Below are 11037 nucleotides of genomic sequence, written 5' to 3'. Positions count from 1 at the left end.
GCCCGCGTACCGCAAAAAAAAAAAGAGTAATTTTATGTTCTGTAAATTTCACCTCAAAAAGAATTTTTTAAAGTATCATCAACTGTGGTTATTTAAGTGTATGGAGAGGCCTAAGCTCAAGGTCAGGTCCCCCGGGTGCTCATTCAAGAGCCAGCGCTCTCCAAATGAAGCGCGAGCCCCGCCTGGACCGGTGCGAGCCATCCAGGCTTTTGTGAGGCTCACACCACTTTAACTCTTCGCCTGCCGGTGACCGTGCGGGTTGTTTTCACCTTTCGGCTGTCGTGAATAGTGTTGCAATGGACAGTCCCTGTACGTGTTCTGTGTGTTGGGTCAGCCCCTTAGCTGTCAAGGAATAGACGTTCTCAGGTGACCTAAAGCAAAGCAGGCAAGAAAACACCTGGCCTGGAGGATGGCGAGAACAGCAAGGGCACCACCTGCCTTTGTGGAGACGGTGCACAGCTCGAGAATAGAAGGCCATTCAGGTCACGTCTAAGCTTGAGCCACTGGAACCTGCTTTCCTCAGAGATGACGCCTCTGCCTCCCAACTCAAGGCCTCGGCCACTAGAGCAACTTGACCTAATGATGCTCCTCCCCTGGACGGTTCTCCCTCCTCCTCCATGGGATCCCGGGCAGCTCCTGGCTTCTGCTTACCCGGGTCTCCCATCCTCCATGGCCACGCTCCCTGCCTTGTCTCTGTTTCTCCATTTCTGTGCTCTAGAATGAGCCATTAGCCCACTGTTCTCTGTATAGCTTCAAGTCCAACCTCCGTCTTAGGCTCAGACGTGCACATCCATTGCTACCATCTCTGCTGGAGAAAGCCGTCACGTCAGGGGAATAACAGGCCTACGTCCCGGGGGCCTGACCAGTGTAGCGGACGCCTGTGAGGGCAGCTTCTCCCTCAGCACTGCCTCAGTTCCACCCTGCCCTGCTGGTTGTACAAAGTCAGATGTTCCATTTAAAATGTGCTGACTTGGGTGCTGCCTTTTTCTAAGCCTGTGGCTGTGCAGTGGCCTCAACCCTGAATGCCCGTCCTAAACTGAAGGAGGCGTAGAAATAGCTACCTGGTATCCTCCAGGCTGGGTCGGGCAACTTCCGTTACTTTACTTTGCCAGCCATTGTCTTGGAGAAAACCAAGGCCCCGAGCTTCCCGTTTTGCCAGCCTGCTGCAGGGCGGCCACAGGGAGAGAGAGTTCATCAGGGGACGTTTGACTGGGGACTTTCAAGTGACAGAAACCCAAGCAGATCTTCCTGAGGCAAAGTGGAGGAGGTGTTGGCTCCCACAAACCAAGGAAACATTGGAGAAAGAAGCAGCCAGCCCTCAGAGACAAGCTGTCATCCCCTCTCGGCTTCTCTCCGCATGAGGACCAGCCTACTGTTTCTCATTACAGCTCGGTTTTCCCCAAATAGTTGGAAACATGACCACTGAAGTTCTTAAGTTCTTAAGCCTCTTAAGTTCTACTTCCACAAAAGAGACACCACCCTGAAGGTCTCTGAGAACCCAGGGGAAACACCCACCAGTCCAGCTGGGTCAGGTGCCCACACCTAGACTTATCAGCCATGGCTGGGGGCAGGGTCACTGGACAAGAAAGACTATTCTAGAAGAAAGATGCTTCTTTGGGCTTCAGAGCTGGACTGCCTGGTTCACATCCTAGCTTCACAACTTATAAGCTGTGTGATCTTGGCAAGTTTCTTAACCTCTCTGTGCCTCAAGTTCCTCATCTATAAGATGGAGATGAAAATGGGACCTGACATAGGGTTATCAAGAGGGTTAAGTCGTCGTCACGTGTAAAGTGCTTATAACAGTGCCTGGCACGTGGTGAGAGCTCCTCGTTGATTGTTTCGTTGACTATAATCTTAGAAGGTAAGTGAGGCAAGTAGAATGGAGAAGGTATTCCCAGGGGATCACGATGTAGCAAAGCCAGGAGACAAGATGAGAAGAGGCCTTCAGAGACCAGTGGGAGGTGCCACGGGGTCGGAGTTTAGGACTGACAGGTGGAGGAGGGACTGTCTCGGGTCGGCTGGGGGTGTGGCTGGAGCACAAAGGGCCTCCAGTTCTCACTGATGAGCCACCGGGCTCCACCTCCATCTCCGGGAGGGCCCTTGAGGCTCCCTCAAGGCCAAGCTCCTCCGCTCCCTTTCTTCCTGCTTCACTCGGCCAGGAAGGCCTCCGACGCCCACCCAGCTCACCAGGGCTACAGGCTGACCATCTCCCAGCAGTGAGGGAAAAACTGGGATGATTTCCTAGGAAACTGATGCTGAGGGAAGCTCTGTGGGCGGGAAGCTCCTGGAGAGTTCTGTCAGCTCCCACGTGGCCAGGAGTGGCCAAGGCTAGTGATAGTCTCATCAGGACAAAGGCCTCAGCCAGTCCCAGGGCAGCTGTGGAGTTGGGACGGCCCTGTAGAGTTGCTACAAGTTGAGCTCAGGGAATTGGGCCTTTCTACCTGCTCATCAACCAGTCATTGGAGGGAAAAACCTTGGGACTCACAGTCCAAGCACATTTCCCAGCTTCAATGGTGAGCTGTCGGCAGCCATCACCACCAGCAGTTGGGGAAAGACGGCCTCGGCCAGAAGGGAGGGCCCTGGGCAGCCCAGCCCAGCGTGCACTACACCTTTATCTGGACCAGGGCTCAGCAAACGTTTTCTTAAAGGGCCAGATAATAAATATTTTAGGCTCTGCAAGCCAAAAGGGAAACTCAGGTACTCATATAACCATTATAAAATGTAAAAAACTATTCTCTTATGAGCAAAACAAGCAGTGGGCCAGATTTGGCCTCTGAGCTGTAGGTCTTCAAACTACAGTATGGTTGTCACTAGGGGTGGCAATTAAGGCAATGTGCTAATTAACCTCTTGAAGCCTCAGTTTCCTCGACTGTAAAATGGGTATACTACCCTATCCCTTATGGTGTGTATTTTTTTTTATACTTTTTTGGCCACACCGCACAGCATGTGGGATCTTAGTTCCCCGACCAGGGATCGAACCCACATCCTTTGCATTAGAAGAGCAGAGTCTTAACCACTGGACCACCAGGGAAATCTCCCTTATGGTGTGTATTAAATAAGGGAAGAGAGAAAGGGCACATCACCCAGCGTCTGGGCATAATTCTAGCCCTCCCATCTCTTCTGCTATCTCTTCCTATGGCCAAGTTCTTCTATGCCTTTTTCAGCTTCTTGTAGCCAAGAACTCTTTATCCAGTGAATAAATGATTCCATGGCTTGTTAAAGAGCCAGTGGAACAGATTCTTCACCGTTTGCTGGGAAGCCAATGTGCTCTAAGAGCAGCCTGGGTACGGGGTTGCTGTGGATACCCTGCTCCCAGGAGCCCTCCATCCTCCCAGCGATGCACAGCCTCTTCCGTGTGTGGCTCCTGCTGGGCCTCAAATGCCTCGGGGTGCATTTGCACACAGTAAGGACCATTAAATATACTTAGATAATACATGGAGCTGCCAATACTACTCTACATGCTGAGCACTCAGTGTGTTCGTTGTGAACACACTGCAGACAATTAAATTTACAAACCATTTCCAACTCATGTACAGCCAGCAACCCGGATGAGGTGTGTGATATTTGCATGGGTGCGTCCGTAAGGCCGGTAAACTTTACTTGCTCTCTCTCCTCCCTCGCCTGGGAGTGTGGAAAATGGTTCTGAGGGAACTTTGCTCTCTGTGGTTTTAAATGGCAGATCACACCCACCACCATGAGAAGAAAGCTGTCATTTAATGATGTCTATAAAGCACTCAGGGCAAAGTCACCCTTCCTTTATTGAGGGGCTATGGACCAGGAATAAGAAGCTGCTGGAAAAAGATACAAAGCAGATTTCTACTATTATTATCAATATCTGTGAACTGAGCACCTACTCTGTGCTGAATTCTGGGTATATCCTCATCTCAGGAGGAGGAAATTTTGGCCTCTTTGCTTCCTCAGGTAGTTGAGCAGTTAAAGGACCAACACCACCACTCCCATGATCCTGACGGACTCAGGTCACAGGCTCGTGTCAAGAGATGTGATCATCTTGTTAACCACTCATACAGCCATAAGACAACCCCATGAGACAGGCACTACTGCCCTCACTTCCCATGTTGAGAACACTGAGGGCCAGGGGATAAGTAACTGGCCCAAGGCCATGCAGAAATTACTTCAGAGAAGTCAGAATTTAAACCCCAAACTCCCTCATTTGAAGTCCAAGTCCTTCCCACTATACTTTGCTGCCTCAAGAAGTGAGTGTTAAATCCCAAAGAAGGCTGAGAACTGGGTAAAGTTCTGGAATTTGAGTAATGGGAAAGCTGCCTCGGTGCTGAAACTAAAGTGCACAGTAAAAGGGGCGGTGGGCGTGGGCGTATGTGACAGTGCTGAGGTTCCAGTTTCCACTAAGCTTTTCCCTATGAAAACATAGGGTTGGCCCAACCTAGCACTATACCTTCCAAGAAAACCCCACAGAGAACATCATTGGCCCTACAGCTGACAAGTGTCCCAGGCTCGGTGTCCTATTGTCAAATGAGGCATCAAATGCTCTAGACAAAAGGATTCTTCCTCCTCTGACACTGTGGATTCTGTAATGACAGTTTCTTGACCATATCATGGCATCATTTCCAACAGTGTAAATGACCCTATTTACACAGTTAGTCACTTATTCACTCAATAACCATTGATTATACACCTATTATGTGGTTGACAGTCCACTAGACACTGGGATACAAAGAGAAGTAAAGTAACATTTCTGTCCTCATGGAGCTCAAACTCTAAATGGAGATAGATATAGATATTCCAGTCTACTAGGCTACACTGGGGATGCAAAGACAAAGAAGTGAATTAACAGTTCTCTTTGAAAAGAAATGGACCAAAGAATTAATTGCTGGCATCTGCCTTGGCAGAAGCAGTAGTGCTCAACAAATATTCCATCAGCTTCTCCACATTTCCCAGCCACCTCTGCAGTTAGGAAGGGTCAGGTGACCAATTCTAGCCAAATGTGTCACTTTTGGGCTGAAGCCTAGAAGAGCCAGTAGGCAACCTTCTGTGTTTCCCTGCTGCTATGGCAACCACACATTCCTGGCAATAGCACCGCAGTTACCTTGGGTCCCTGAGTGACTATGTGGAACACAGCCCTTTGATGATCCACAATGGACAGAGAGAGAAATGAACCTGTGTCATGTTAAAGCCTATGACATTTGGGGTCATTTGTTACTGCACATTATCCAGCCTGTCCTGACTAATACAGATGGATTAGAAGCCAAATCACATTCTGGACAGGAACTGATTTCTCTACCTAAAAAGATACGATATGGTTTTAATTAACCTTTTTTCTATATACCATCTCAAAAAAACTCACTTAGACTTCACATTTTAAATCAGTGAGCTCCCAAGCCAATTTCCATTTCCTACAAATTTGGAATCCATACCATTTTTCATGAATTTGTTTTCCAAAGTCTAGAGAAGCAAACCTCAGACAAAAAGAATTCTAAAGTGTAATTGGTAAGCTGAGAAAATAGTGGCATGGAAAATATCTACTTTTAGGAAACCAACAAAAGATAATGGAAATACAGAGGCTGTGCGTTGTCCTGTTGCCATGGTGAATGCAAGGTCTAAATTGGTTCTGGATGATGTGATGACAAGGACAGCCATGGTTGGTGAAATGTCAGCCTGCTAGCAACTGGTTCAGTCCCATCCACAGACCTGGAGGGCCAGGAGATGCACACAGCAAGGAGAGGAGACTGAGGCATAAATCGGAAGTGAGTCCTGGGGTGGTGAACTAATTAACATAAGCTACTAGTTGAGTGAATAACCAACTCAGCTTCTCCAAGAAGACCGGGATCAAGATGGGGTGTTTCTCTGAAGCGTGGGCGTGCTAATCGCTTCCTCGTCTTTGCTTCCTCATTAGTTGAGCAGTTAAAGGACAGACATCACCATTCTCACCAACCCAATGAGCTCAGGTCACGGGCTCGTGTTATTCACTGGTTGGGTAAGTATATGGTTCAGCCTGGGAGGGGAAGCAGACGCAGAGTAAAGGGGGCTAGGAGAGAAGGAATGAGAACGTGGAATTCAGCCAAACGTAATGGGGTTTTTAACCCCTCTCACAAGTACTTGTATGAATGCATCAGGCTGACTGGTTACCAAATAGCAACTACCCAAATGTATTCAATTCCATTCAACCAATTTTACTAAATGGCTACTCTGTGCCAGGACACAATGGTTATATAGAGTTGGAGATCAACTATAAACTATTTGAATAGAAAGAAGGAAACAAGCTAAAATGTTAACAGTTGTCTCTAAAAGGTTGAGTTATGGGAAATTTTTATTCTCTTTGCTATTTTTTCTGTATCTGATACATTTTCTGTAATGGGGGATGAGTTAATTTTATAGTCAGAAAGTTATCATTTTAAAATAACGTGATAATCAGCTGAACAGCCCTGGTGATCTATAGGTGGGTGAAGTCTGGGGTCTGGTGGTCCCAGCTCAGCTGTTCAAGTGTTGGAGAGACATCAGCCTTTGCAAAATATCACCAATATTCCTTAAGCCATTAAATACACTTTATAATTGCAATTGCTCGCTCTAAATTGCCTGTTTACACTGTTAATGACTTTTTTTGTGAACCACTGTTTACAAATAAGGCATTTCCTAGAATCTGGTAGCAATTAGGGACTTGTTCTGGCCTCCTAATGAAAAGTAAACATCATTAATAATGCCTATCCTAGCTCATATTCATGTTGGGTTTGTGTCATTTACTTTGGGGACAGAAAATAACAATCCTAAAAAAATGCCTTTAGCCTACAGATAGTTCCTAGGCACCGCACCGTGAGCTAATCTCATAGCAGGGAGAAGATGCGAGGGAGAGTTTTCCCTCCTCCTTCAAGTTGGTTTTCATAAACAATGGTCCCCTGACAATTGCTTTTACTAATTTAGCTCTTTTATTTTGTATATTCACACCAACCTCATAGGCCAAATTAAAGGTGACTTGGACCAGGAACCACTGGCTACAGTTGTCTCAAACTGGGGTGTACAAACACCCTTAACCCTATCCTACCCAGTCTGTGCAGAAGCAGTGGGAATGCAGCACGTTCTTAAAAAATAAGATATCTGATTATGAGAGAAGTGAAAGTTAAGATGATAAAACTACCCAAGAAAAAAGAAAACATATGTCCATACAAAGAATTGTATATGAATGCTCATAGCAGCTTTGTTTGTAATAGCCCCAAACTGGATGCAAACCGAATGTCCATCAATAGGTGAATGAATGAGCAAAACGTTTTATATTCATACAATGGAATATTACTCAGCAAGAGACACGAATGAGCTACTGATGCACCCTACAGTATGGACTGCAAAATAATTATGCTGAATGAAAGGAACCAGACAGAAAAGAGTACATACTGTGTAATTCCCTTTTAATAAAATTCTAAAAAATGCAAGCTAATCTGTAAAGACAGAAAGGAGATAAGTGATTGCTGGGGGTGCAGGGAGAAGAGTAGGGGAAAGCGATGTTCATTATCTTGATGGCAGGGATGGGTTGACCGGGGTACACGTATGTCAAAACTTAAACTTACAATCTGACACACATGTATGTCAAAAACTTATGCTTTGGGAGCAGTTTATTGTATGTTGAGGATGCCTTAATAGAACTCTTTTTTAAAAACTAATGAACCACATGTTATCACATTTTCTTATAAAATTATAACAATAATTTTAATAACAATGAAAATCTTACCTTTAAAAATAAATTTATTTTTAAAAATTAAAATAAAATAGAAAGAGGTGAGGGAGAAACTAATGCTCTTGCATATAGGATGAACTTTTAATTATTATTCTGGTGGGGTGTTAGGTTCACATACTTTCTGTGTATGTTATATAATATTTTTTATGTATCATATATTTCATAATGCAATAGATAAGAGAGATTCTGAGGGACAGAGGATAGATTGTGCAATGTGAGAAATGTTTAGAGCCTATAAAACATGGCCCTACATAGCAAAAAATGAGGAAAAGATTCAGAAAATGAAAACTTAAGGCCAGAGGCTCAGAACAACCTCACATGCATATTCCCATGTCTATGCTAATGCCTAATGCTAATTCAGAAGTCTGGGAGATTGTTCCAGAAGCTAAAACTAAACAAAATGTAAGGGCTGCTTCCAAACTTTATCAGAAAATGCAGATGCTTCCACCCATTCGAGGTCCATGCAGAGCTGGGTCACAAGAGCCAGGGCCCCCCACTCTCCATGGGGACCCAGGCACAGGGGTCTCCTTTCCCTGCTCCAGGGCTCCCATGCCTTCTCATGTCCCTGAGGGCTCAGACATGCCATTGACCTGGAGCATCTCCACCCCATCCCCCATACACCCAGGACACTCAGACTAGTCCTCTAAATTTCACTTCAAATGCTCAGGAAAACTTCTCTGCTCAAAGACATGGTCAGTCCCCTTGCTACTGCTTCGTATCATGTGTCCCGTAAAGATCTGGGAGACTCGTGGTTTGCTATCTGCCTCGCCCTGGGGTGAAGACTCTGACATCAGGGCTTCCATCATCTGTGCCTCCTCAGGCCAAGATCAGCACCTGGCACATGGTGGGCACTCAAGAGATTATGGGACAGGGAATTCCCTGGCGGTCCAGTGGTTAGGACTCTGCACTTTCACTGCCAAGGGCCCAAGTTCAATCCCTGGTTGGGGAACTAAGATCCCACAAGCCTCTCGGCGTGGCCAAAAAAAAAAAAAAAAGAGAGACTATGGGACAAAAGGGAAAAGAAGCCACCCGAGCCTCCCAAGAGGGCAGGTAAGGAGGTGTGGGTTTCAAAGAAGCGTGACCTAACACAGAGGTATAAAGAGGACCAACATAGGGAAAACTGGCAACCATCTCAGGAGCCTGTTGACGGGGAAATTCGTTATTAGGTCCCTGTGTGCAGAGCCAGGGGTGAATGGGCTAGAACATCCTGGCACCTCTGGACTTTGCCTCTTGCCCGCCCCAACAGTGCACATGCACACGCACAGCTCACCAGGATGTGACATCACAACTGGTGACTTTGCACACAAGCGCCATCACTCACTCGCTAAAGCCACTGATGTGCACAAACAAAGTAGCAAGAGCTAAGGGAGCAGGTGGTCAGGAGGTCAAAGGGCGCAGCAGTTGAGAGCTGGGCTCTGGAAGGAGCAGGTCGTCAGGAAGTCAAAGGGCGCAGCAGGTGATAGCCTGGGCTCTGGAAGGAGCAGGTCGTCAGGAAGTCAAAGAGTGCAGCAGTTGACAGCCTGGGCTCTGTAAGGAGCAGGTCGTCAGGAAGTCAAAGGGCGCAGCAGTTGACAGCCTGGGCTCTGTAAGGAGCAGGTCGTCAGGAAGTCAAAGGGCGCAGCAGTTGACAGCCTGGGCTCTGGAAGGAGCAGGTCGTCAGGAAGTCAAAGAGCGCAGCAGTTGACAGCCTGGGCTCTGGAAGGAGCAGGTCGTCAGGAAGTCAAACAACACAGCAGTTGACAGCCTGGGCTCTGGAAGGAGCAGGTTGTCAGGAAGTCAAAGAGCGCAGCAGTTGAGAGCTGGGCTCTGGAGCCGTGTACTCTGAATCCTACTCTGCAGTTTACCAGTCGTTTGTCTGTATTTGGGAGGCTAACAGCTATAACAAGCCGCCCCAGCACAATAAAGATTTATTTCTTTAATCCAATCAGTCCTCAGAACAGGCTGTCGGCTTCTGCCATCTCATGGCACCATCTTCTAGGACCTCCCCAATCACCCACTGACTCACTGAATTCAACCAGCTGATAAGTGAAGGGAGAGTGTGGAAGACTGCTCAGGTGTTTCATGGCCAAACCTGGAAGTGATGAACACCTTTCCGCCCACATGCTATTGGCCAGAACCCAGGGATCTGGCCCCAACCTAACTGCAAGGGAAGCTGGGAGGTGTGATCTTCATGTGTGTCTAAGAAGAGGAAACCAGATTGGAGAGTGCACTGGGTTAAACAGTGTCCCCCTAAAATTTCCAGAACCTCAGAAGTGAGCTCACTTGGAAATTGGGTAGTTGCAGATGTAATTAGGCATATGAAAATGACATCATACTGGAGTAGGGTGGGCCCTTAATCCAATATGATTGGTGTCCTTATAAGAAGAGGAGGAGAAGAGACACACAGCAAAGTCAGCCATGTGATGACAGAGGCAGAGACTGGAGTCGTTCTGCCACAAGCCAAGGAACACCAAGGATTGCCAGCAACTACCACAGGCTAGGAATAGACAAGGAAGTATCTTCCCCTGGAGCCTTCAGAGAGAGTGTGGCCCTGCCAACAGTTTGACATCAGACTTCTAGTCTCCAGAACTGTGTGAGAATAAATTTACGTTGCTTTAACCACCCAGGTTGTGATACTTTGCTCTGCAACCCTAGGAAATAAATACACCTAGTGAGTGTCTCTGCCACAGTGCCTGTAGACAACTTACTTCTCTAAGTCTCAGTTTCCTTATCTGTAAAGTAAGCATGTTAATAGTAGCTAATCAAAAAGTCTCACTGAAGATCAAATGAGATAAAGTATGTGAAATGCTTAGCACACTGCCTGGGCCATAGTGCCTCAAATGAAGATATTATGATTATTACTATCATTAGTCAATTCAGAGGTAAGTATGAGGCATACAGAGCATAGGAAAAGGAGCAGGCTAAACGGGTTAATCAGCTTTCAAAATCATCACTTGCCTATTGGCCTTTTTTTTTTTTTCTTTTAGAAAAATGAACATATGTTTTTATTATCATGGCTACCCTCTCTTTTTGATAAAAAGAACCCTGTTATTTTTCAAAGGTTTTAATTTTTTAATAAGATATGCAGGTATTAGAGTAGAGACAGTATTTACTCCTGAAATAATATATTTCTAATAAACTCAGGTGTGGTTTCTAGGAGATGCACAACATGAAATGAATAAAGTCTTCTCTGTTCTTCTCATGGTAAGATGAGAAGAATCTAAGCCTCGGCATCCTAGAGGCATATCCCAAAGCGGAGAAAACGAAGGATTAAGAGCTTGCAAAGCTGGGACTGAGTCCAACTGTAAATCATTATCTGTGTGTCATTGAGCAGGTCAATCCAAGCGTCATTTCTT

This window comes from Orcinus orca, chromosome 14, assembly GCF_937001465.1.
Source record: "Orcinus orca chromosome 14, mOrcOrc1.1, whole genome shotgun sequence".
NCBI classification, from domain to species: Eukaryota; Metazoa; Chordata; class Mammalia; order Artiodactyla; family Delphinidae; genus Orcinus; species Orcinus orca.
The sequence above is the reverse complement of the archived record's forward strand: the minus strand, read 5'-3'. Positions refer to the sequence as shown.